The sequence below is a fragment of the Chiloscyllium plagiosum genome, unplaced genomic scaffold (assembly GCF_037043375.1).
Source record: "Chiloscyllium plagiosum isolate Xiang-an unplaced genomic scaffold, Cpla_swu_hap1 HiC_scaffold_42, whole genome shotgun sequence".
Classification (NCBI taxonomy): Eukaryota; Metazoa; Chordata; class Chondrichthyes; order Orectolobiformes; family Hemiscylliidae; genus Chiloscyllium; species Chiloscyllium plagiosum.
The window spans coordinates 79,760,010-79,785,333 of record NW_028270180.1 but is presented as its reverse complement, the minus strand read 5'-3'; the positions used below and the strand labels follow the sequence as shown (position 1 = coordinate 79,785,333).

Here is a 25,324-nt window from a genome sequence, read left to right as displayed (position 1 = left end):
GGGTGAAGGTGAGGGGGATATGGAGGAGAGGGGAGAAGAGAGAGGGAGACGTAGAGGGGGTGAACGTGAGGGGGTGAAGGCAAGGAGGCTGAATGCGAGGGGTCATGGCAAGGTGGGTGAAGGCGATGGGCTGTGAAGGCGAGCGGGGATGAAGGCGAGCGGGGTGAAGGCGAGGGTGTGAAGGCGTGGGGGTGAAGGCGAGGGAGGTAAAGGTGAGGCGGTGCGAAGGCAAGGGTCGTGTGAAGGCGAGGGGGTTAAGGCGAGCGGGGATGAAGGCGAGGGGGGTGAAGGCGAGGGGATGAAGGCGAGGGGGAGTGAAGGTGAGGAGAGAGGGGTGAAGGCGAGGGGGTGTTAAGGTGAGGGGGGTGTGAAGGTGAGCGGGATGAAATCGGGGAGGAAGTGGAGGGGGTGAAGGCAAGGGGGTAAAAGGGAAGGGGTGAAGGCGAGGGGGTGAAGGTGAGGTGGGTGAAGGCGAGCGGGTGCAAGGTGAGGGGGTGAAATCGAGGGGGGAAGTGGAGGAGGGTAAAAGTGAGGGGGTAAAGGTGATGTTGGTGAAGGAGAGGGGGAGTGAATGCCGGAGGGGTGAACGCGATTTGGGTGAAGGCGAGGGGGTTGTGAAGGTGAGGGGGTGAAATCGAGGGGGGAAGAGGAGGGGGGTGAAGGCAAGGGGGGAAAGGGGAAGGGGTGAAGGCGAGGGGTTGAAGTTGTGGTGGGTGAAGGAGAGGGGGAGTGAAGGCCAGAGGGGTGAAGGCGATTGGGGTAAATGCGAGGGGGAGAAGGCAAGGGGAGAGAAAGCGAGGGGGGAGAAGATGAGGGTGTTTGAAAGAGAGTGGGGTGAAGGCGAGGGGGGTGAAGGCTAGGGGAAAGATGGGGTTACAAGTCGAGGGGGTGAAGGCGAGGGGGGAGATAGCGAGCGGAGAGAAGGTGAGGGTGTGTGAAGGCGAGGGTGGAGAATGCGGGGGATAGAAGGCGAGTGGGGAGAAGTCAGGGAGATAAGGAGGGGCGGAGAGTGAGGCAGAGAAGCGGGGAGAAGGCAGGGGAGAGAAGGCGAATGGGGTGAATGCGGAGGAGAAGGTGAGAGGGATAATACGGGGGAGAGAAGACGGGAAGAGAATCAGGGAGAGAAGGTGGGGATGGAGAAGGCAGGGGAGGAGAAGGCGGGTGGAGAGGGTGGGAGAGAAGGTGAGGGTGGAGAATGTGGGGGGAGAAGGCGGGGAGAGAAGGCGAGAGGGAGAAGACGGGGAGAGAAGGCGCGGAGATAAGTCAGGGAGAGAAAGCGAATGGAGAGGTTGGGAGACAAGGCGAGGATGGACAATGTGGAGCAGGAGGCGAAGAGAGAAGGCAGGAGGAGAAGGCAGGGGAGAGAAGGCGAGTGTGGTGAAGGCAAGGGAGGGAGAAGGCGATGGGGCTCTAGGCGGGTGAGGGTGAAGGCGAGGGGGAGTGAATGCGAGAGTATGGTGAGGGCGAGGGTGGAGAAGGCGAGGGTAGTGAAGGCGGGGGGCGGTGAAGACTGGGGAGAGAAGGCAGCGGAGAGAAGGCGGGCGACAGCAGGCGAGGGGAGAGAAGGCAAGGGCAGAGAAGTTTAAGGGAGAAGGCGAGGGGAGAGAAGGCAAGGGGAGAAGAAGGGGGATGAAGGCGAGGGGTTGAAGGCAAGAGGTGTGATGGCGAAGGGGGAAAGGGAAGGGAACGTTAAGGCAATGGAGGTTGAAGACAAGGGAGTTTAAGGCGAGGGGGATCAAGGCGAGGGTGGGTGAAGGCAAGGTGGGGGTGAAGGCGACGGGGGTGAAGGCGACGGTGAGAATGCAAGGGACGTTGAAGGCGAGGGGGAGATTGCAACGGTGTTGAAGGCGAGGGGGGGAGAAGGTGATCGGATGAAGGCGAGGGGTTGAAGTTGAGGGATGTGATATCGTGGGGGGTTGAGGGCGAGGGGTTGCAGGCCAAGGAGGTTTAAGGCGAGTGGGTGTGAATGCAAGGGGATTTGAAGGCGAGGGGCGGTGAAGGCGAGGGAGAGTGAAGGCATGCGGGGTGAAGCTGAGGGGGTGAAGGCGAGGGGGTGAGGGTGAGGAGGTGTGAAGTCAAGGGGTTTGAAGTCGAGGGGGTGAAGGCGAGGGGAGTGATAGCAAGGGAAGGATGGCAAGGGGAGTGAAGGTGAAGGTGGAGAAGGCAGGGATAGAAGTCGAGCAGAGAAGGCGGGGAGAAGGTGGGGAGAAGGCGAGGGTGGCGAATGAAGTGGAGAAGGCGGGGAGAGAAGACGAGGGGGAGAAGGTGGGGGCAGAAGATGAGGGTGGTGAAGACGAGAGAGGAGAAGGCGGGGGAGAAGGCGGGGTGAGAAGACGAGGGTGGAGAAGGAGGGGGAGAAGGTGAGGGATGTGAAGGCGAGGGTGGAGAAGGCGGGGGAGATGGCGAGGGTGGAGAAGGCGGGGAGAAGGCGGGGAGAGAAGGCGGGGGAGAAGGCGGGGAGAGCAGGCTAGGTTGGAGAAGGCGGGTGAGAAGGCGAGGGGTGAGAAGGCTAGGGTGCAGACAGTGGGGAGAGAAGACTGGGAGAAGTCGAGGGAGGAGAATGCGGGCGAGAGAAGGAAGGGGAGACGTCGAGGGTGGAGAATGCGGGGAGAGAAGGCGAGGAGAGAAGGCTGATTTGAAGGCGAGGGGGAGACGGTGGGGGTCATGGTGGGCATGAAGAATGCGGGGGGAGAAGGTAAGGGAGAGAAGGCGCTGGGAGAAGGCGGGGACAGAAGGGGATGGCAGAGAATGGGGGAGAGAAGGTGGGGAGAGAAGGCGAGTGGGGAAAAGACGAAGGGGAGATGGCGACGGGAGAAAAGGCGAGGGTGGAGAAGGCAAGGGTGGAGAATGGGGGGAAAGAAGGTGGGGAGAGAAGGCGAGTGGGAAGAAGGTGGGGTGAGAAGGCGAGGGGAGAGAAGGTAGGGGAGAGAAGCTGAGGGTAGAGAAGGCAGGGTGGAGAAGGCGGGGAGAGAAGACGGAGAGAGAAGACGAAGGTGGAGAAGGCGAGGGTGGAGATGGCGGTGAGAGAAGGCGAGAGGGCAGAAGGTAGGGGAGTGAAGCTGAGGGAGGAGAAGCTGAGGGTGGAGAAGGCAGGGAGAGAAAGTGGGGAGAGGAGATGAGGGGAAAGAAGGCGAGGGGTAGAGAGAATGCGAAGGGGAGAAGGAGAGTATGGAGAAGGCGGAGGAAAGAAGGCAGGGAGAGATGACGGGGAGAAAAGGTGAAAGGGTGAGAAGGCGGGAAGAGAAGGCGAGGCAGAAAGAAGGAGACGGTGGAAAAGGCGGGGGATAGAAGGCGGGTAGAGAAGGCAAGAATGGAGAAAGAGAGGGAGAGAGAAGGCGAGGCTGGGGAAGGCGGTTGGGAGAAGGTGGGGACAGAAGGAGAGGGAGTAATCGAGGGTGGAGAATGCGGGGGGAGAAGGCGGGGATGGAGAAGGCGAGGGTGGAGAAGGCGAGGGTGGAGAAGGCGGAGAGAAGGTGAGGGTGGCGCAGGCGGGGTTAGAGAGGGAGAAGGGAGAGAAGGTGGGGAGAAGGCGGGGGAAAAGTCGGGGGAGAGAATGTGAGGGTGGACAATGTGGGGGAGAGAATGCGGGGAGATGGTGGGGGGGAGAAAGCAAGGGTGGAGAATGCGCGGGAGAGAAGGCGAGCGGTGATGGCAAGTTTGGAGAATGCGGGGTAGACAAGGCGGGGAGAAGGTGGGGAGAGAAGGCGAGGGTGGAGAAGACGATGGGAGCGAAGGCAAGTGGAGAGAAGGTGGGGGTGGAGAAGGTGGGTGGAGAGAAGGCAAGGGGAGAGAAGGCGCGGGGAGAGAAGGCGAGGGAAGAGAAGGTGGGGTGGAGAAGGTGTGTGGAGAGAAGGTAAGGGGAGAGAAGGCGAGGGGAGAGAAGGCGAAGGGGAAGGACGGCGAGGGTGGAGAATGCGGGGGAGAGAAGGCGGACGATAAGGCAGTGAAAGAAGATGAGTGGGAGAAGTTGAGGTGTGAAGGCGGCCAGAGAAGGCGGGGGGGGGGGTGAAGGCAGGGGGGAGAAGGCGGCGGAGAAGGTGGGATGTGACGGCGGGGAGTGAAGGCGAGGGAAGAGAAGGAGGGGGTTAAGGCGAGACTGGAGAATGCAGGGGTGAAAGCGGGGGTGAAGCCTGGGGGGAGAAGGCGGGGGAAAGGCAGGGAGAGAAGGTGGGAGAGTGAAGGTGGGGGAGAAGGTGGGGAAGAGAAGGTGAGAGGGGTGAAGACTGGGGACAGTGAAGGCGAGAGAGTGTGTGAAGGTGAGAGGATGGTGAGGGTGAGGGAGGTGAAGGCGAGGGTGATGAAGGTGTGGAAGGGTGAAGACGAGGGGGAGAGAAGGCAGGGGAGAGAAGGCGAGGGGAGAGAAGGCAAGGGCAGAGAATTCGTGAGGGGGGAAGGCGAGGGGTTGAAGATAAGGCGGGTGAATGTGAGGGGATTTGAAGGCGAGGGGATGAAGGCGAGAGATGTGAAGGTGAGGGCGGAAAGGCAAGGGAGTGTGAAGGCGATCGCGGGGTGAAGGAAAAGGGGGTGAAGGCGAGGGGGATTAAGGTGAGGGTGGGTGAAGGCAAGGTGAGAGTGAAGGCGAGGGCGTGAAGACGAGGGTGTGAATGCAAGGGGCTTTGAGGGCGAGGGGGTGATGGCAAGGGAGTTGAAGGCGAGTGGGGATGAAGGGGAAGGTGGTGAATGCGAGGAAAGGGTGAAGGCGAGGGGGTAAGTTCGAGGGGTGTTATGTTGTGGGGGATTGACGGTGAGGGGGTGTATGCAAGAGGGGTTGAAGATGAGTGGGCGTAATGGCAAGCGGTTGTGAATGCGAGGGGCGGTGAAGGCAATGGGTTGAGTCTAAGGGGGTGTGAAGGCAAGGGGTTTGAAGGTGAGGGGGGTGAAGGCGAGGGGAGTGATTGCGAGGGGAGCGAAGGCGAGGGTGGAGAGGCGGGGAGAGAAGACGGGGAGAGAAGGCGGAGCAGAAGGTGGGGAGAGTGGGCGAGGGTGTAGAAGGTGAGGGTGGAGAAGCCGGGGGAGAAGGCGGGGAAAGAAGGCGAGTGGGAGAGAAAGCGGGGAAAGGCGAGGGAGGAAATGAGGGTGGTGAAGTCGAGGGTGGAGAAGCCAGGGGAGAAGGCGGGGAGAGAAGGCGAAGGAGAGAATGCGGGGGAGAAAAGGTGAGTGAGGTGAAGGCAGGGGAGAGAGAAGGCGAAGGGGGTGAAGGCAGGAGACGGTGAAGCCGAAAGGGTGTTGAAGGCGAAAGGATGGTGAGGGAGAGGGGGGTGAAGGCGAGAGAAGAGAAGGCGAGGGCAGAGAAGGTTAGCTGAGAAGTCGCTGGGAGAGAAGGAAAGGGGGAGAAGGCGAGGGGGGAGAAAGGCGAGGGGTTGAAAGTGAGGCGGATGAATGCGAGGGGATTTGAAGGCGAGGGGGTGAAGACGGGGTGAGATTGCGGGGGTGAAGGTGGGAGGAGAAGGCGAGGGTGGAGAAGTCGGGGAGAGAGGACGAGGGGGCAGAAGGTGGGGGGAGAAGGTGAGGGTGGAGAAGGCAGGGAGAGAAGGCAGGAGAGGATGTGGGGAGAAGGTGAGGGTGGAGAAGGCGAGACTGGAGAAAGCAAGGGAGAGAAGGCAATGGGGAGAAGGTGGGGGAGAAGGAGGGGGAGAGAAGACGAGGGTGGAGAAGGCGAGGGTGGAGAAGGCAGGGGAGAAGGTGGGGGAAGAAGGCGAGGGTGGAGAAGGCAGGAGGAGAAGGTGGGGGAAGAAAGCGAGCATGGAGAAGCCGAGGGTGGAGAAGGCGGGGAGAGAAGGCGGGGAGAGAAGGAGAGGGTGGAGAATGCGAGGGAGAGAAGGCGAGGGAGAGAAGGCGAGGGAGAAAAGGCAGGGGGAGAAGTCGAGTGGTGAAGGCGGGCAGAGAAGGTGGGGCGTGAAGGCAGAGGTGAGAAGGTGGCGGAGAAGGCGGTGAGTGAAGGCGACGGGAGAGAAGGAGGTGGTTAATGCGAGGGTGGAGAATGAGGGGGGAGAGAAGGCGGGGGTGAAAGCAGGGTTTGAAGCTGAGAGGCAGAAGGCGGGGTGAGAAGATGGGGAGAGAAGGCGGAGGAGGCAAAAGGCGAGGGGGATGATGGCGGGGAGAGAGAAGGCAAGGGGTGAAGGCGGGTGAGGGTGAATGCGAGGGAGTGTGTGAAGACGAGAGGATGGTGAGGGCGAGGGGAGTGAAGGCGAGGGTGGTGCAGGCGGGGTGAGGTTAAGACGAGGGGGAGAGAAGGCAGAGGAGAGTAGGCGGGATGGAGAAGGTGAGGGGAGAGAAGGCAAGGGCGGAGAAGAGAAGACAAGGGGGTGAAGACGAGGTGTTGAAGGCGAGGCGGGTGAATGCGAGGGGGTGAAGGCGAGAGGTGTGAAGGCGAGAGGGAAAGGCAAGGGAGCGTGAAGGCAATGGGGTTGAAGACAAGGGGGATTAAGGCGAGGGTGGGTGAAGGCAAGGTTGTGAAGGCGAGGGGGTGAATTCGAGAGGTGTGACGGCTTGGGGGGTTGAGGGCGAGAGGCTGTAGGCGAGGGACGGTGAAGGTGAGGGGGAGTGAAGGCGAGGGACGGTGAAAGCGAGCGGGGTGAAGGTGAGGGGGTGAAGGCGAGATGGTGAGGGTCAGGGGGAATGAAGGTAAGGGAGCTTAAAGAGAAGGGCGTGAAAGCAAGGGGAGTGATGGCGAGGGAAGCGAAGGCGAGGATGGAGAAGGCGGGGGTGATAATGCGGAGGATAATGCGGGGGAGAAGGCGAGGGTGGAGAAGGAGGGGTGAGAAGGCGAGGGTGGAGAAGACGAGGGTGATAATGCGGGGGAGAAGGTGGGGCAGAAGGCGAGGGTGGAGAAGGCGGGGTGAGAAGGCGAGGGTAGAGAAGGCGGGGGTGATAATGCGGGGGAGAAGGTGGGGCAGAAGGCGAGGGTGGAGAAGGCGGGGTGAGAAGGCGAGGGTAGAGAAGGCGGGGGTGATAATGCGGGGGAGAATTTGGGGAAACAAGGCGAGGTTGGAGAAGGCGGGGAGAGATGCGGGGAGCAAAGGCGGGGAGAGAAGACGAAGGTGGAGAAGGCGGGGAGAGAAGGCGGGGGAGAAGTCGGGGAGAGAAGACAAAGTGGGAGAAGGTTGGGGAGAAGGCGAGGATGGAGAAGTCGGGGGTGGAGGAGGCGAGGGTGTAGAAGGCGAGAGTGGAGAAGGCGGGTGGAGAAGGCGGGGGAGAAGGTGAGGGTGGAGAAGGCCAATGTGGCGAAGGCTGGGAGAGAAAGTGACGGAGAGAAGGCTGAGAGAGAAGGCTGGGAGAAGGAGAGGGTGGAGAAGACGGGGTGATAATGTGGGTGAGAAGGTGGGGCAGAAGGCGAGGGTGCAGAAGGCGAGGGTGGAGAAGGTGAGAGTGGAGAAGGCGGGTGGAGAAGGCGGGGGCGAAGGCGAGGGTGGAGAAGGCCAATGTGGCGAAGGCTGGGAGAGAAAGCGATGGAGAGAAGGCTGGGAGAGAAGACGGGGAGAAGGAGAGGGTGGAGAATGCGGGGGGAGAAGGCGAGGGAGAGAAGGCGGGGAGAGAAGGCAGGTAGAGAAGATGGGGAGAGAAGGCGAGGGGAGAGAAGGCGGGGGTGGAGAATGCAAGGGGAGAGATGGCGAGGGTGGAGAAGGCGAGGGGAGAGAAGGCGAGGGAGAGAGAAGGCGAGGGTGGAGAAGGTGAGGGGAGATAAGGCGAGGGTGGAGAAGGCGAGGGGAGAGAAGGCGAGGGTGGAGAAGGTGAGGGGAGAGAAGGCGAGGGTGGGGTAGGCGAGGGTGGAGAAGGCGAATTGGAGACGGTGAGGGGGTGAGAAGGCGAGGGGAGCGAAGATGAGGTAGTGAAGGTGGGGCAAGGAGGCGAGGATGGAGAAGGCAGGGAGAAGGCGAGTGTGGAGAAGGCGGGGAGAAGGCAAGGGTGGAGAAGGTGAGGGCGGAGAAGGCGGGGAGAAGGCGAGGGTGGAGAAGGTGAGGGTGGAGAAGACGAGGGGGGAGAAAGCGAGGGGCGAGAAGGTGGGGAGAGAAGGCGGAAGGAGAAGGCGAGCGTGGAGAATGCGGGAGAGAGAAGGTAGGGGAGAAGGCAGGGGAGAAGGCGAGAGGGAGAAGACGGGGAGAGAAGTAGGGGAGAAGGCGGGGGTGGAGAAGGCAAGGATGGAGAAGGCAGGTGGAGAGAGTGGGAGAGAAGGCGAGGGTGGAGAATGCAGGGTAGAAGATGGGAACAGAAGGTGGGGGGAGAAGGCGGGGAGAGAAGACGAGGGGAGAGAACGCGAGAGCAGAGAAGGTTAGGGGTGAAGGCGAGGGGTCAGAAGGCAAGGGGGCGAAGGCGAGTGGTGATGAAGACGAGGGGTTGAAGGTGAGGCAGGTGAATGCGACGAGATGAGAAGGTGAGGGGGGAGAAAGCGGAGGAGGGAAGGTGGGGAGAGAAGGCAAGGGTGGAGAAGGCGAGGGTGAGATTGCGGTGATGAAGGTGGGGGGAGAAGGTGGGGAGAAGGCAAGGGTGGAGAAGGCCAGGGCAGAGAAGGCGGGGAGAAGGCGAGGGGAGAGAAGGCAAGTGGGAGAAGGCGAGGGGTGGTGAAGGTGAAGGGCTGAAGGCGAGGCAGGTGAATGCGACGAGATTTGAAGGCGAGGGAAGAGAAGGCGGGGAGAGGAGGCGATGGTGGAGAAGGAGAGGGTGTGATTGCGGGGGTGAAGGTTGGTGGAGAAGGCGAGGGTGGAGAAGGCGGGGAAAAAGGCGGAGAGAGAAGACGAGCGTGGAGAAGGCAGGGAGAGAAGGCGGGGGAGTAGGTAGGGGAGAAAGCGAGGGTGGAGAAGGCGGAGAGAAGGCGATAGTGGAGAAGGCGAGGGTGGAGAAGGCGAGGGAGAGAAGGCGAGGGGGAGAAGGCAGGGAGAGAAGATGAGGGTGGTGAAGGCGAGGGGGATGAAGGCAGGGGAGAGAGAAGGCTATGGGTGTGAAGGTGGAGGATAGTGAAGGAAAGGGGTGTGTTAAGGCCAGATGATAGTGAGAGTGAGGGGGTGAAGGCAAAGGTGGTAAAGGCGGGGGAGGGTGAAGACGTGGGCAGAGCAGGCGGGGAGAGAAGGTTAGGAGAGAAGGCGAGGAGAGTGAAGGCAAGGGGATGTGGAGGCGAGGAGTTCAAGGCGAGGGAGGGTGAAGGCGAGCGGGGTAAAGGTGAGGGGGTGAAGGTGAGGAGGTGAGGGTGAGGGGGTGTGAAGTCAAGGTGGGTTGAAGCCGAGGGGCTTAAGGTGAGGGGAGTGATGGCGAGGGGAGCGAAGGCGAGAGTAGAGATGGCGGGTTGAGAATACTTTGGTGAAGGTGGTGGGAGATGGTAGGGGCTGAAGGCGGGGAGAGAAAGCGAGTAGGGTGAAGGCAAGGGAGCGAGAAGGTGAGGGGGATTAATGTGAGGGTGGAGATGGCGGGGAAGAGAAGGCGATGGGGGTGAAGGCAGGGGATGGAGAAGGAAAGTGGGTGTGTGCTAGAGAGAGGATGGTGCGGGCGAGGTGTGAAGGCAAGGGTGGTGAAGGTGAGGGAGGGTGAAGATGAGGGGGAGAGAAGGCAGGGGAGAGAAGGCGAGGGGAGAGAAGGCAAAGGGGCAGAAGACGTGGGTGGTGAAGGCGGGGAGAGAAGACGAGGGTGGAGAAGGCGGGGGAGAGAAGGTGGGGAGAGAAGGCGAGGGTGGAGAAGGCGGGGAGAGAAGGCGGGGTGAGAATGTAATGGTGAAGGTGGGGTGAGAAGGCGAGGTTGGAGAAGGCGGGGAGAGGAGGTGGGGAGAGAAGGCTGTGGAGACGTCTGGGAGAGAAGACGAGGTGGAGAAGGTTCGGGGAGAAAGCGAAGGTGGAGAAGGCGTGGAGAAGGCAGGGGAGAGAAGGCGAGGGAGGAGAAGGCGGGGAGAGAAGACGAGGGTGAAGAACTCGGGGAGAAGGCAGTGAAGAGAAGGCGAGGGAGGAGAAGGCGGGGAAAGGCGATAGGGTGGTGAGGGCAAAGGGATGAAGGCGACGGTGGGGAAGGCGGGGAGCGTGAAGACAAGAGGGGGAGAAGGTGAGGGGAGAGAAAGCAAGGGCAAAGGAGTTTAGGGGAGAAGGCGATGGGAGAGAAGACAATTGCGGGGGACAAGGTGAGGGGTGTGAAGGAAAGCGGGGTTAAATGGGAGGGCGTGAAGTCGAGGTGATTTGATGTCAGAGGTGAATACAAGAGGTGTGAAGGCGAGGGGGTGTGAAGGCGACGGGGTGAAGTAAAGGGGCGGTGAAAGTGAGGGATAATAAAGGCGAGGGTGGGTGAAGGCGAGCGGGGTGAAGGTGAGGGGGAAGTCCAAGGGGTGAGGGTGAGGGGGTGTGAAGGCAAGGGGTTTGAAGGTGAGGGAGGGGAAGGCGAGGGGAGTGATGGCGAAGGGAGTGAAGGCGAGGGTGGAGAAGGCGGGGGAGAGAAGGTGAGGGTGGAGAAGGTGGGGAGCGAAGGTGGGGAGAGATGGCGAGGTTGGAGAAGGCGGGGGTGAGTATGCGCGGGTGAAGGTGGGTGGAGAAGTCGAGGGTGGAGTAGGCGAGGGTGGAGAAGGTGTGTGAGAGAAGGTGGGGACAAGGCGAGGGAGGAGATGGCTGGGGAGAAGTTGGGGAGAGAAGACGAGAGGGGGAGAAGGTGGGTGGAGAAGGCAGGGGAGAAAAGGCAGGGCAGAGAAGGCGGGGAGAGAAGGCGAGGGTGGAGAAGTTGGTGGGGAGAAGGCGGGGAGAAAGCTAGGGTGGTGAAGGTGAGGGTTGAGAAGGCTGGGAGAGAACGCGAGGGAGAGAAGGCGTGGGAGCGTGAAGACGAGGGGGAGAGAAGGCAGGGGAGTGAAGGCGGGCAAGAGAAGGTTAGGGGACAAGGCGAGGGGAAAGAAGAAAAGGGGGAGAAGGCGAGGGGCTGAAGGCGAGCGTGGAGAAGGAGGCAGAGAAGGCGGGTAGAGAAGGCAGGGAGAGAAGGCGGGGAGAAGGTGAGGGGAGAAGGCGAGGGTGGAGAAGGCGGTGGAGAGGCCGGGGAGAGAAGATGAGAGGGGAGAAGGTGGGGGGAGAATGCGAGGGTGGAGAAGGCAGGGGAGAGAAGGCGGGCGAGAGAAGGCGAGGGGAGAGAAGGCGAGGTCAGAGGCTAGGGGAGAAGGCGAGGGTAGAGAAGGCAAAGGGGCAGAAGGCGTGGGTGGTGAAGGCGGGGAGAGAAGACGAGGGTGGAGAAGGCGGGGGAGAGAAGGTGGGGAGAGAAGGCGATGGTGGAGAAGGAGAGGGTGTGATTGCGGGGGTGAAGGTTGGTGGAGAAGGCGAGGGTGGAGAAGGCGGGGAAAAAGGCGGGGTGAGAAGACGAGCGTGGAGAAGGCAGGGAGAGAAGGCGGGGGAGTAGGTGGGGGAGAAAGCGAGGGTGGAGAAGGCGGAGAGAAGGCGAAGGTGGAGAAGGCGAGGGTGGAGAAGGCGAGGGAGAGAAGGCGAGGGGGAGAAGGCAGGGAGAGAAGATGAGGGTGGTGAAGGCGAGGGGGATGAAGGCAGGGGAGAGAGAAGGCTATGGGTGTGAAGGTGGAGGATAGTGAAGGAAAGGGGTGTGTTAAGGCGAGATGATAGTGAGACTGAGGGGGGTAAAGGCAAGGGTGGTAAAGGCGGGGGAGGGTGAAGACGAGGGCAGAGCAGGCGGGGAGAGAAGGTTAGGGGAGAAGGCGAGGAGAGTGAAGGCAAGGGGGTGTGGAGGCGAGGAGTTCAAGGCGAGGGATAGTGAAGGTGAGGGGGAGTCAAGGCGAGGGAGGGTGAAGGCGAGCGGGGTAAAGGTGAGGGGGTGAAGGTGAGGAGGTGAGGGTGAGGGGGTGTGAAGTCAAGGTGGGTTGAAGCCGAGGGGCTTAAGGTGAGGGGAGTGATGGCGAGGGGAGCGAAGGCGAGGGTAGAGATGGCGGGTTGAGAATACGTTGGTGAAGGTGGTGGGAGATGGTAGGGGCTGAAGGCGGGGAGAGAAAGCGAGTAGGGTGAAGGCAAGGGAGCGAGAAGGTGAGGGGGATTAATGCGAGGGTGGAGATGGCGGGGAAGAGAAGGCAATGGGTGTGAAGGCAAGGGATGGAGAAGGAAAGTGGGTGTGTGCAAGCGAGAGGATGGTGCGGGCGAGGTGTGAAGGCAAGGGTGGTGAAGGTGAGGGAGGGTGAAGATGAGGGGGAGAGAAGGCAGGGGAGAGAAGGCGGGCGAGAGAAGGCGAGGGGAGAGAAGGCGATGTCAGAGGTTAGAGGAGAAGGCGATGGGTAGAGAAGGCAAAGGGGCAGAAGGCGTGGGTGGTGAAGGCGGGAAGAGAAGACGAGGGTGGAGAAGGCGGGGGAGAGAAGGTGGGGAGAGAAGGCGAGGGTGTAGAAGGCGGGGAGAGAAGGCGGAGTGAGAATGTAATGGTGAAGGTGGGGTGAGAAGGCGAGGTTGGAGAAGGCGGGGAGAGGAGGTGGGGAGAAAAGGCTGTGGAGACGTCGGGGAGAGAAGACGAGGTGGAGAAGTTTCGGGGAGAAAGCGAAGGTGGAGAAGGCGTGGAGAAGGCAGGGGAGAGAAGGCGAGGGAGGAGAAGGCGGGGAGAGAAGACGAGGGTGAAGAACTCGGGGAGAAGGCAGTGAAGAGAAGGCGAGGGAGGAGAAGGCGGGGAAAGGCGATAGGATGGTGAGGGAAAGGGGATGAAGGCGACGGTGGGGAAGACGGGGAGCGTGAAGACAAGAGGAGGAGAAGGTGAGGGGAGAGAAAGCAAGGGCAGAGGAGTTTAGGGGAGAAGGTGATGGGAGAGAAGACAATGGTGAGAAGGTGAGGGGTGTGAAGGCAAGAGGGGTTAAAGGGGAGGGCGTGAAGTCGAGGTGATTTGATGTCAGAGGTGAAGACAAGAGGTGTGAAGGCGAGGGGGTGTGAAGGCAAGGGGGTGTGAAGGCGACGGGGTGAAGTCAAGGGGCGGTGAATGTGAGGGATAATTAAGGCGAGGGTGGGTGAAGGCGAGCGGGGTGAAGGTGAGGGGGAAGTCGAAGGGGTGAGGGTGAGGGGACGTGAAGGCAAGGGGTTTGAAGGTGAGGGAGGGAAAGGCAAAGGGAGTGATGGCGAAGGGAGTGAAGGCGAGGGATAGAAGGTGAGGGTGGAGAAGGTGGGGAGAGAAGGTGGGGAGAGATGGCGAGGTTGGAGAAGGCGGGGGTGAGAATGCGCGGGTGAAGGTGTGTGGAGAAGTCAAGGGTGGAGTAGGCGAGGGTGGAGAAGGTGTGTGAGAGAAGGTGGGGACAAGGCGAGGGAGGAGATGGTTGGGGTGAAGGTGGGGAGAGAAGACGAGAGGGGGGAGAAGGTGGGGGGAGGAGGCAGGGGAGAAAAGGCAGGGCAGATAAGGCGGGGAGAGAAGGCGAGGGTGGAGAAGGTGGTGGGGAGAAGGCGGGGAGAAAGCTAGGGTGGTGAAGGTGAGGGTTGAGAAGGCTGGGGGAGAAGGCGAGGGAGAGAAGGCGTGGGAGCGTGAAGACGAGAGGGAGAGAAGGCAGGGGAGAGAAGGCTGGCAAGAGAAGGCGAGGGGAGAGAAGACGAGGGCAGAGAAGGTTAGGGGAGAAGGCGAGGGGAAAGAAGAAAAGGGTGGAGAAGGCGAGGGGCTGAAGGCGAGGGTGGAGAAAGAGGCAGAGAAGGCGGGTAGAGAAGGCAGGGAGAGAAGGCGGGGAGAAGGTGAGGGGAGAAGGCGAGGGTGGAAAAGGCGGTGGAGAAGCCGGGGAGAGAAGATGAGAGGGGAGAAGGTGGGGGAGAATGCAAGGGTGGAGAAGGCAGGCGAGCGAAGTCGGGGAGAGAAGGCGGGGAGTAGGTAGGGGTAGAATGCGAGGGTGGAGAAGGCGGTGGTAAGGCCGGGGGTAGAAGGCGCGGGTGGAGAATGCGAGGGCGAGAATGCTTGGGAGAAGGTGGGGGAGAGAAGGCGGGGAGAGAAGGCGGGGAGAAGGCGAGGGTGGAGAATGCGAGGGGGAGAAGGCGAGGGAGAGAAGGCAGGGGGACATGTCGAGGGGTGAAGTCGGGCAGAGAGGGCGGGGGTGTGAAGGCGGGGGTGAGAAGGTGGCAGAGAAGGCAGGTTGTGAAGGCGAAGGGAGAGAAGGAGGGAGTTAAGGCAAGAGTGGAGAATGCGGGGGAGAGAAGGCGGGGTTGAAAGTGTGGGGTGAAGCAGGGGGGGGGGAAGGCGGGGGTGAGAAGGCAGCAGAGAGAAGGTGAGGGGAGAGAAGGCAGGGGAGAAGGCGAGAGGGAGAAGACAGGGAATAGAAGGCAGGGAGAGAAGTCAGGGGGAGAAGGCGAAGGTTGTCAAGTCGAGGGTGGAGAAGGCGGGTGGAGAGAGTGGGAGAGAAGGCGAGTGTGGAGAATGTGGGGAGAGAAGGCGGGGATAGAAGGTGGGGGAGAAGGTGGGGGGAGAAGGTGGGGAGAGAAGGCGAGTGGGGTGAAGGCAGGGGAGAGAAAAGGCAAGGGGGATGAAGGGGTGTGGGTGAAGGCGAGGGGGTGTGTGAAGACGAGAGGATGGTGAGGGCGAGGGTCTGAAGGCGAGGGTGGTGAAGGTGTGGGAGGGTGAAGACGAGGGGGAGAAAAGGCAGAGGAGAGAAGGTGGGCGAGAGAAGGCGAGGGGAGAGAAGGCAAGGGGGAGATGGTGAGGGCGGATGAAGACGAGGGGTTGAAGGCGAAGTGGGTGAATGAGAGGGGACTTGAAGGCGAGGGGAGTGAAGGCGAGAGGTGTGAAGGTGAGAGGTGAAAGGCAAGGGATCGTGAAGGCGATGGGGGTGAAGGCAAGGGGTTGATGGCGTGGGGGATTAAGTCGAAAGTGGGTGTAGGCGATGGGGGTTGAAGGCGAGTGGGAGCATAGACAAAGGGGTGTGAAGGCGAGGGGTGAAGGCGAGGGGCAGTGAAGGCGAGGGAGGGTGAAGGCAAGCGGGTTTAAGTTGAGGGCGTGAAGGCGAGGGGGTGAAGGTTAGAAGGTGTGAAGGCAAGGGGGATTAAAAGGTAGGGCGTGAAGGTGAGGGGAATGATTGTGAGGGGAGCGAAAGTGAGGGTGGAGAAGGTGGTGGAGAGAAGGCGGCGTGAGAAGGCGAGGGTGGAGAATGCAGGGGAGAAGGCGAGGGTGGAGAAGGTGGGGGGAGAAGGCGGGGAAAAGGTGGGGGAGAAGGCGATGGTGGAGAAGGCGAGAGTGGAGAATACGAGGTTGGAGAAGGCGAGGGGAAGAAGGTGGGCGAGAAGGCGGGGAGGAGACGAGGGGTGAGAATGCGAAGGTGGAGAAGGTGGAGGAGAAAAGGAAGGGAGAAGGCAAGGGGGAGAAGTCGAGGGTGGAGAAGGTGGGCGAGAGAAGGCGAGGCTGGAGAAGGCGGGGGTAAGGCAAGGGTGGAAAATGTGGGGGAGAGAAGGTGACGGGACAGAAAGCAAGGGAGAGAAGGCAAGGGTGGAGAAGGCGAGTGGAGAGAAGTCGATGGCGGAGAAGGCGAGGGTGGAGAAGGAGAAGGAGAGAAGGGGAGGGAAAGAAGGCAGGGGGTGAAGTCGAGGGGTGTAGGCGGGCAGAGAAGGCGGGTGGGTGAAGGCAGGGGTGAGAAGTTGGTGGAGAAGGTGAGTGGTGAATGTGGGGAGTGAAGCCGAGAGGAGAGAAGGAGGGGTTAAGGCGAGTGTGGAGAATTCGGGGAAGAGAAGGCGGGGAGTGAAAACGGGGAGTGAAGACGCAGGGGAGAAGGCGGGGTGAGAAGGCGGGGAGAGAAGGTGGGAGAGAGAAGGTGGGGGCGAAGGTGGGGAGAAGGCGAGAGGGAGCAGACGGCGAGAGAAGGCGGGGAGAGAAGTCAAGGGGAGAACACGAGGGTGGAGAAGGCAGGTGGAGAGGGTGGGAGAGAAGGCGAGGGGGATGAAGGCGAGGGAGAAGGCCGGGACAGAAGACGGTGGTAGAAGGCAGGGCAGAGAAGGCGAGTGGGGTGAAGGCAGGGGAGAGAGAACGCAATGGGATGAAAGTGCGGGAGGGTGAAGGCGAGGGGGTGTGTGAAGGCGAGAGGATGGTGAGGGCGAGGGGGGTGAAAGCGAGGGTGGTGAAGGCTAGGGAGGGTGAAGGCTCGGGGGACAAGGCAACGGGGTGAAGGCGAGGGGGTGAAGGTGAGAGGGTGTGAAGGCAAGGGAAATTAAAGTGGACGGCGTGAAGGCGAGTGGGTTGATGGCGAGGGGAGCGAAGGGGAGGGTGGAGAAGGCAGGGGAGAGAAGGCGGGGTGAAAAGGCGAGGGTGGAGAAAGCCGGGAGAGAAGATGGGGAGGAAAGGCGGGGAGAGAAGACGTGGGTAGAGAAGGCGGGGAGAGAAGGCGGGGAGCGAAGACGTGGGTAGAGAAGGTGGGGAGAAAGCAGGGGAGATGGCGATGTTGAAGAAGGCGCTAGAGAAGTCGGGGAGAGAAGACAAGGTGGGAAAAGGCAGAGAAGGCGAGGGTGGAGGAGGCGCGGGCAAAGAAGGCGAGGGCGGAGAAGGTGAGGGTGGAGAAGGCGAGGGTGGAGAAGTTGAGGGAGAGATGGCGAGGGGAAAGAAGGTGGTGGAGAAGGCGGGGAGAATGTGGGGAGAGAAGACGAGGGGGGAGAAGGCGAGGGTGGAGAAGGCGAGGGTGGAGTACGCATGGGAGAAGGCGAGGGGTCAGAAGGCGAGGGTGGTGAAGGCGAGGGTGGAGAAGGCGAGGGGAGAAAGCGGGGAGAGAAGGCGAGAGGGAAAAGGTGGGGAGAAGGCGAGGGTGGGGAAGGCGAGGGTGGAGAAGGCAAGGGGTCAGAACGCGAGGGAGAGAGAATGCGAGTAGAGAGAAGGCGAGGGGTTGTGAAGGCGAGGTGGAGAAGGCAAGGGGAGAGAATGCGAGGGGAGAGATGGCGGGTCGAGAGAAGGCGAGGGTGGAGAACGCGGGGAGAGAAGGCAATTTGGAACAATGAGGGGGAGAGAAGGCGAATGAGGCGAATGCGGGGGAGAGAAGGCGGGGGTGAAGGCGAGTGGTGAAATACGGGTGTGAAGGTGAGGGACAGAAGGCGAGGAGAAGGCAAAGGTGGAGAAGGCGAGGGTGGAGAAGGTGAGCGAGAGATAGTGAGGGGGAAGAAAGCGGGGAGGAGGCGGGGTGAGAAGCAGGGGAGAGAAGAGGAGGGTGGTGAAGACGAAGATGGAGAAGGCTGCAGGAGAAGGCGAGAGAGAAAAGGCGGGGAGAGAAGGCGAGGGTGGAAAATGCAAGGGAGAGAAGGTGAGGGAGAGAAGACTGAGGAGAATTCGAGGAGGGAAGGCAGGTACAGAAGGCGTGGAGGTGAAGGCGGGGGGAGAAGGTGGTGGAGAAGGTGGGTGTGAAGGCGGGGAATGAAGGTGAGGGGTGAGAAGGAGGGGGTTAAGGCGAGGATGGAGAATGCAGGAGGGATAAGGCGGGGGATAAAGCGGGGGGTGACGCCAATGGGGAGAAGTTGGGGGTGAAGGCGGGGGAGAAGATGAGGGTGGAGATTACGGGGCTGAGAAGGTGAAGAGAGAAGTCAGATAGAGAAGGCGGGGGTGGAGAAGGCGGGTGGAGAGAGGGAGAGAGAAGGAGAGGTTGGAGAGCGCGGGGGGAGAAGGCGGGGACAGAAGGTGGGGGAAAAGGCGGGGAGAGAAGGCGAGTGGGGTTGAAGGCGAGTGGGGGTGAAGGCGAGTGGGGGTGAAGGCGAGGTGGTGAAGGCAACGGGAGTGAAGTCAAGGGGGTGTGAAGGTGAGGGTAGAGTGAAGGTGAGGGGGTGAAGGCTAGGGGTGTGAAGCCGATGGGGTGTGAAAGTGTGGGGGGTGAAGAGCAGGGAGGGTGAAGGTGAGGGGAGTGAAGGCGAATGGGATGAAGGTGGGGGAGTGAAGTCGAGGGGGATGAAGGCAAGGGGTGTGAAGGCGATGGGGAGAAGCCGAGGGAGGGTGAAGGCGAGGGGAGTGAAGGCGAATGGGATGAAGGTGGGGGAGTGAAGTCGAGGGGGGATGAAGGCGAGGGGAGTGAAGGCAATGGGGAGAATGCGAGGGGAGTGAAGGTGAGGGGGTGAAGATGAGGGGGAGTGAAGGCAAGGTAGTGAAGGGGAGGGAGGGGAAGGCGATGGGGGTGAAGTTGAGGGGCTGTGAAGGCGAGGGGGTGAAGGCGACGGGGGTGAAGGTGAGGGGCTGTGAAGGCGAGGTGGTGAAGGCGATGGGATGAACGCGAGGAGAGTGAAGGTGACTGTGGAGAATGTGAGGGGAGAATGCTGGGATGAAGGCGAGGAGGGAGAAGACAATGGGAGAGAAGACGAGGACAGAAAGTGAGGATGGAGAATGTGGAGGGAGAATTTGGGGAGAGAAGGCGTGGGGAGCAGGCGGGGAGAAGGAGAGGGGAGAAGATGGTGCGAGAATGCAGGGGAAAGAAGGCAGGGAGAGAAGGCGAGAGTGGAGAATGTGTGGGAGAGAATGTGAGGGGGAAGGTGGGGCAGAGAAGACGAGGACAGAAAGCGGGGGTGGAGAATGCAGGGGAAGAAGTCGGGGAGAGAAGGCAGCAAGAGAAGACTAGGGGGAGCAGGCGGGGGACAAGGAGGGGAGAAGGTGGGGAGAGAAGGCGAGAGTGGACAAGGCGGGGTAGAGAAGGTGGGGAGAGAAAGAAGGGGAGAACAGGGGAGAGAAGCCGGGGAGAACACGAGGGTGGAGAATGCGGGGGAGAGAAGGTGGGGAGACAAGGTGGGAAGAAGGTGAGGAAGAGTATGCGAGGGAGAGAAGGTGGAGGGGAGAAGGTGAGGGAGAGAACGAGGGGAGGGAAGGTGGGGTGAAGGCGAGGGTGGAGAATGCGGGGGAGAAGGCAGGGGAGAGAAGTTGCGGGAGAAGGCAAGGGGGAGAAGACAGGGAGAGAAGGAGCGGGGAGAAGCGGAGAGAGATGGTGCAGGAGAAGGTGGTGAGACAGGGTGAGGGGAGAGTAGTCGAGGTGGGAGAAGACGGGGAGAGAAGGAGGGGCGAGATGGTGCGGGAGAAGGCTCGGGGGTATAAATTGAGGGGAGAGAAGACGAGGGGCATAGAAGGCAAGCGTGGAGAAGGCGGGGAGAAGGCGAGGGGAGAGAATGTGTCAGGCAGAAGGCAGGCTGTGAAGGCAATGGGGGAGAAGGCTGGAGCGAATTCGAAGTCAGGTTTACAGATGGGAAAGCAAGCAAGACATTTCTGTCCTCGTCCATGTAAAAGACTGCTTTTGGAGAACAAGGTAGTTTTGGTCAAGATTCGAACTGGCGACCGTTCGTGTATAAGGCCGGTGCGATCACCCCGACACTTCAGAAACAAGCCCGGAGCAGTGCTGATGCAGCTGAGTGGCGTCCAGCCCTGAAATTTGCAGCCATTCTGCACTTCACCTTTCTGCTTCCAATAGCTCGTTGTTGTCCAGCGTAATTGATATCTCGAAAAAGTAAAAAAAAATGGAACTTGAAATTGATGACAAAATACACACAAGATGTTTGGACCATAGGGTGAGGTGGAATAGGCTGGTACAACTTTACCTGCAGCTTAACGGTTGCGACATGATCTTATGGAAGCGTTAAAACGCAGTGTTTACGTGTTTTACTCAAGCTGGGGCGAGTTGAAAACTCGAGAGCATAGGTTTAAGGTGAGTGGGCTGAAGTTGACGAAGGACCTGAGGCACATTTCCCACACAGAAGGTTGTGCGTGCATGGAATGAGCTACCAGAGGGAGTGGAGTAGGCTATTACACTCAGAAAATTGCAAAGGTAACCGGATGAGTGTCTGGATTGGAAGGGTTTAGAGGGATAGGGGCAAAATGTTGGCTTTGTGGCTATGTGGTGAGCATGGACGGTATACAGCAAAGACTTTGTTTCCACGCGGTGTACCCCAAGAACGTTGTTTAGCGGAGCTGGCCGTCGCAGTCTGTGGCACAATCATTTCGTCTGTTCGACTGCTCACGGGAAAGGTAGTATTGTGAAACACTGCAGAATCGAACGACTTCCTTACTTTTGACGCGACTGACTACGCCGTGAAAGATTCCCAGACACTCAGCTGAGGATTTTCCTGCTGGAGGTTACCTCAGACACCCTGTTAACTCGTAATGAATTGAGCGAATCACAAAACAGAAAGCATTTAACATGGAAAACGAATGAAACTGACAAACCAATTGTATTTTCAAACAGAGCGAAGTAGAATGCGAAGTGTGAGACAGTCCGAGGGCTTGAGCTACAATGACTACAGGGAAAATGCACAAAGCTGAGCAGGCCGTGTTCCACATCATACCGTGCAGCATAGTTTCAGTCACTGTGTCTGTTTTGCAGAATAAGAGTCCCAAAGAATGTTCTCCACCCTAAAACCGGAGGTAGCATTACAATCCGAGAACGACAGATCACATTGTGAGGATGCTCTGACCTCGGAGCCAGTTCGAGATGCCACTTTCCTTGCCTTTTACCTTAACCGTGCAATTTGCTGCAGAGATGTTCGCACCTGACCATGAGCCACATGGATACCAACTGAGTTGGAAACCTGTGTGGGAATCGACGAGAAGCGACTCAATAAATTTTGCTAAATTCCATGGTGCTTATTAGAAATGCAGTTTCTGTTCACCTCAATCTAAAAGCCAGTTTCTGAACATAGTAACAGAAGTCAAAAGATAATTACTTCACCCCATACCCCTCTCCGGAAGAGGTGCTAACTGCCCTTGAGTGCTTTTTGTTCTCGATGTGAAGAGCTCCCACGCCTGAGTCACCTTCACGTCTCTGGTTGCTGAGTGAATCGCACCGAAGGAATTTCACCGGAGCTGCAACTGCCTCACTTCTCCACACGCCCTCCCCGTTTACATTTTCCCGCTCGTCAGTGATTTAAAGAAAACCAAATTGATGCGATGTCATTCTGTAGCCTCTCTGTCGATTCCTCCGTTTCAGTTCCAACGTGGCTTAGATCTCGGGGCGCACCTTAATACTAGCGACGCTATGAAACCACAAGTCCAAAGGTTCCTCTGAGAGTGTATTTTCCTTCATTGCTGTTGCTGATTGAATGAGCCACTAACGTGCGTACTGCTCCAAAACATGATTCACGACCTCTGGTGACAACTCTCGCACGTTGAATCACGACAGACAGCTTCCAAATGAGGTCTTTCAGAGACGACTTTTAGGGGTACATTTGACAGACAGACTAGTTCAGGAATTCGTGGTGCGCTGTGACACCAGCGCAACAGCTTCTTTCCTGTCTTTGAACCAGGCCGCCTGCGCAAGGAATGCAAATGCTTTTCGTGGGAGTGCTTTTCGTGGAAGGATCAGAAGGCGGTAACTACACTATCAAACAGAATGGCATATGATCAGATCCAGGTTGGAGGAAAACCTTACAATGCTTTGCACAGTAATTAAATGGAGTTGCAATACATTTCACTGCGACAGCAGATTTGTTCAAGCAAATTCGAAGGCAGGTTTGCAGATGGGAAAACAAGCAAGAAAGCTCCGTTCTTGTCCATAAAAAAGGCTGCAGTTGAAGAACAAAGCCGTTCCTGCCCAGTTTCGACCAGGGACCTTTCGCGTGTTGGGTGAACGTGATGACCACTACACGACAGAAGCAATCCTCAGCCGGTCGTGCTGCCGTTCAGGGGAAGCCAGCGCTGAAAGTTAAAGCTATCCTACCTTCCCCTTTCTGTTTCCAATAGCTCGTTGTTTCATTTGACTTGTTTAATTTTGGCTATGTGGTGAGCATGGACGAGATACACCGAAGTATCTGTTTCCACGCGGTGTACCCCAATAACGTTGTGTTGCTTACACCGGCTTTAAAGGATCACTTATTAGCGGAGCTTGCCGTCGCAGTCTGTCGCACAATCATTTAGTCTGTTCGACTGCTCACGGGAAAGGTAGTATTGTGAAACACTGCAGAAACGAACGACTTCCTTACTTTTGCTCCGACTGACCAAACGCCGTGAAAATTTCCCAGATTCTCAGTTGAGGATTTTTGCAGCTGGAAGTTACCTCAGAAACCCTGTCAACTCGAAATGTATTGAGCGAATCGCAAAACAGAAAGCATTTAACACGGAACACAAACAAAACTGGAAAACCAAATGTATTTTCAGACACAGAGATGCATGAATGCTAAATGTGAGAGAGTCCGCAGGCATGAGCCATAAAGTAATCTCACAATGAACAACAGGGCAATTCCAAACTACTCTTTCAAACATACTGCAGCCTTAGTGCACCACCACTTCCCAGACAATGCTGAAAAGAGAGAAAGAAAGAAAATAATAAGAATGGACCATAAAAAGTGAATTTCACCAATCACAGTTTCGATTAGATTGCCTTTCCCTTCCGATGTTTCCAGGACGGGAATGAAGGAAATGGGAGAAATCCAATAACATGTGACATCGCAATTCATTGGAACGATTTTCCCATTGGCCAGAAAACAAAATAACGACGAGTCGTGCCACCGCAGGACTTTGTTTCACAACAGCAATGAAATAACAGTCGCCATTCGGTTCCAGTAAACGCTCAACTTGTCTGGGACAGCAGAGCTGTTTGCGATTTCCCACGCGGGAGGCGAACACGATCATGACAACACAGACACCGGAAAAGCCGGCACTTTCCCACACCACAGTTAATTGCCCGGGAAGCAAACCCATTTTTCTTCGGTTTTAAACAGAAATGCAGCAGGAGTCGAAACAGCATTTTAACAAGCTGCGTCGTTGGAAACGATCAGCAGAAATGGCAGCGGTGGGATTCAAACCCACGCCTCTATCGAGACTAGAGCCTAAATCCAGCGCCTTAGACCGCTCGGCCACACTACCAGCCAGCCGTGGTCCCCCATTTTCTTGCACTTCCAATTGTGCTCCTGCATAACAACAGATGCAAAGCCACGTGAAAAGGGTTCCATGATCCCTCTCCGACTCGCACAACTGCTGGGATGTGCCCGTCTACAATATCAATTTCGCAGCAGATAATGATAGCCCATCAATCCAGACAACTATCAATGGTAACCTGAGTCTATCTTCTCAGAATCTTTTCTTCTACAATTGTATCTGTGAGTGCGTGAGAACATACGATCGGTTATTATTTGGTCAAATAACCATGAGCTGCTTGACATTACTGCAATTTCGATTCTTGCTTTGCTAAATGATTTCACCCTTTGATCGAAACAGGACAACTTTCACGCTTACATGGAACATGAAACACACCGGACTACAGGGAAAATGCACAAACCTGAGCAGGCCGTGTTCCACATCATACCGCGCAGCATCGTTTCAGTCACTGTTTTGCAGAATAAGAGTCCCAAAGAATGTTCTCAACCCTAAAACCGGAGGTACCACTCCAATCCGAGAATGACAGATCACATTGTGATGATGCTCTGACCTCGGAGCCAGTTCGAGATGCCACTTTCCTTGCCTTTTTGCCTTAACCGTGCAATTTGCTGCAGAGATGTTCACACCTGACCATGAGCCACATGGATACCAACTGAGTTGGAAACCTGTGTGGGAATCGACGAGAAGCGACTCAATAAATTTTGCTAAATTCCATGGTGCTTATTAGAAATGCAGTTTCTGTTCACCTCAATCTAAAAGCCAGTTTCTGAACATAGTAACAGAAGTCAAAAGGTAATTAGCTCACCCCACCCCCTCTCTGGAAGAGGTGCTAACTGCCCTTGAGTGCTTTTTGTTCTCGATGTGAAGAGCTCTCACGCCTGAGTCACCTTCACGTCTCTGGTTGCTGAGTGAATCACAAAGAAGGAATTTCACCGGAGCTGCAACTACCTCACTTCCCCACTCGCCCTCCCCGTTTACATTTTCCTGCTCGTCAGTGATTTAAAGAAAACCAAATGGACGTGATGTCATTCTGTAGCCTCTCTGTCGATTCCTCCGTTTCAGTTCCAACGTGGCTTAGATCGCGGGGCGCCCTTAATACTAGCGACGCTATGAAGGCACAGGTCCAGAGGTTCCTCTGAGAGTGTAATTTCTTTCATTGCTGTTGCTGATTGAATGAGCACTAACGTGCGAACTGCTCCAAAACATGATTCAGGACCTCTGGTGCCAATTCTCGCACGTTGAATAACGACAGACAGCTTCCAAATGAGACCTTTCAGAGACGAATTTGGGGTAGATTTGACAGACAGACTAGTTCAGGAGTCCGTGGTGCGCTGTGACACCAGCGCATCTGCTTCTTCCCTGTCTTTGAACCGAGCCGCATGCGGAAGGAATGCAAATGCGGTACTGCTTTTTATGGAAAGATCAGAACGCGATAACTACACTCTCAAACAGAATGGCATATGATCAGAACCAGGTTGGAGAAAAACTTTACAATACTTTGCACAATAATTAAATGGAGTTGCATTACATTTCATTATGAGAGCAGATTTGTTCAAGCAAATTCGAAGGCAGGTTTGCAGATGGGAAAGCAAGCAAGAAAGCTCCGTTCTTGTCCACGTAAAAGGCTGCAGTCGAAGAACATTGCAGTTTCTGCCCAGTTCCGAACTGGGGACTTTTTGCTTATGAGGCGAACGTGATGACCACTACACTACAGACGCAAGCCACAGCCGGCTGTTGATAGCTGCACTGACTATAAGGATAATGTTGGAAGATGCAACGAAACGTCACCATTTGCAACTTCCCCTCGAAGGCACATAGCACCCGAACTTGGAAAGGAATCAGTGATAAACTCATTGAATGGTGAAACGGTCTTGATGGGCAACATTGCATATTTCAGCCAATCATCTTTTATCTTACAATTTATAAAAAAAATGTTGCTTTATGCGGTGACCAGACTTGTGCTGAGTCCTTTAGCTGTTCCCTAAACTATTGGTTGCTAAGGTTTTACTATCATCCACAGCCTGTGTTCAATAATAGAAAGTATCCGAATACCCTCTCAATCAACTGATTCCCCTCAAGATTGGAGTGGTGTTGAAGAAGCACAGCATGTCCAGCAGCATCTGAGGAGCAGAAAAATGAACGTTTCGGGCAAAAGCCCTTTATCTGAAATGAGACTTCGAGCAGATGGGATGGAGAGATAAATGGGAGGGGTTGGGGCTTGGGAGAAGGTAGCTGAGAGCGCAGTAAGTGGATGGAGGTGGGGGGTGAACGTGATATGTCAGAGAATAAGGTGGAGTGGATAGGTGGGAATGAGAATGCATAGGTGGGACAGGTCAGGAGGACGGTGTTGAGCTAGAAGTTGCAACTGGGGAAAGTTAGAGGGAGGGGAAATGAGGAAACTGTTGAAGTCTAAATTGATGCCTTGGCGTTGAAGGGTCGCAAGGCGGAAAATAAGGCTTTCTTCCTCCAGGCCTCGGGTGGTGAGGCAGAGGCGATGGCGGAGGCCCAGGACCTGCATTTCCTCGGGAGTGTGGGAGGGGGAGTTGAAATGTTTGGTCAAGGCGCACTGGGGTTGATTCTTGCGGGTGTCCTGGAGATATTTTCTGAAGTGCTCTGCGAGAAGACATCCAGT

General features: G+C 57.6%; 1 non-coding gene across 1 annotated transcript; it reads right to left on the bottom strand.

Annotated features, from left to right (window-relative positions):
* Positions 1–22,598: 22,598 nt before the first annotated feature.
* trnal-uag (transfer RNA leucine (anticodon UAG)) lies at positions 22,599–22,680 on the bottom strand. The gene has a single exon. It is a non-coding gene; the product is annotated as a tRNA-Leu (tRNA).
* Positions 22,681–25,324: the final 2,644 nt, after the last annotated feature.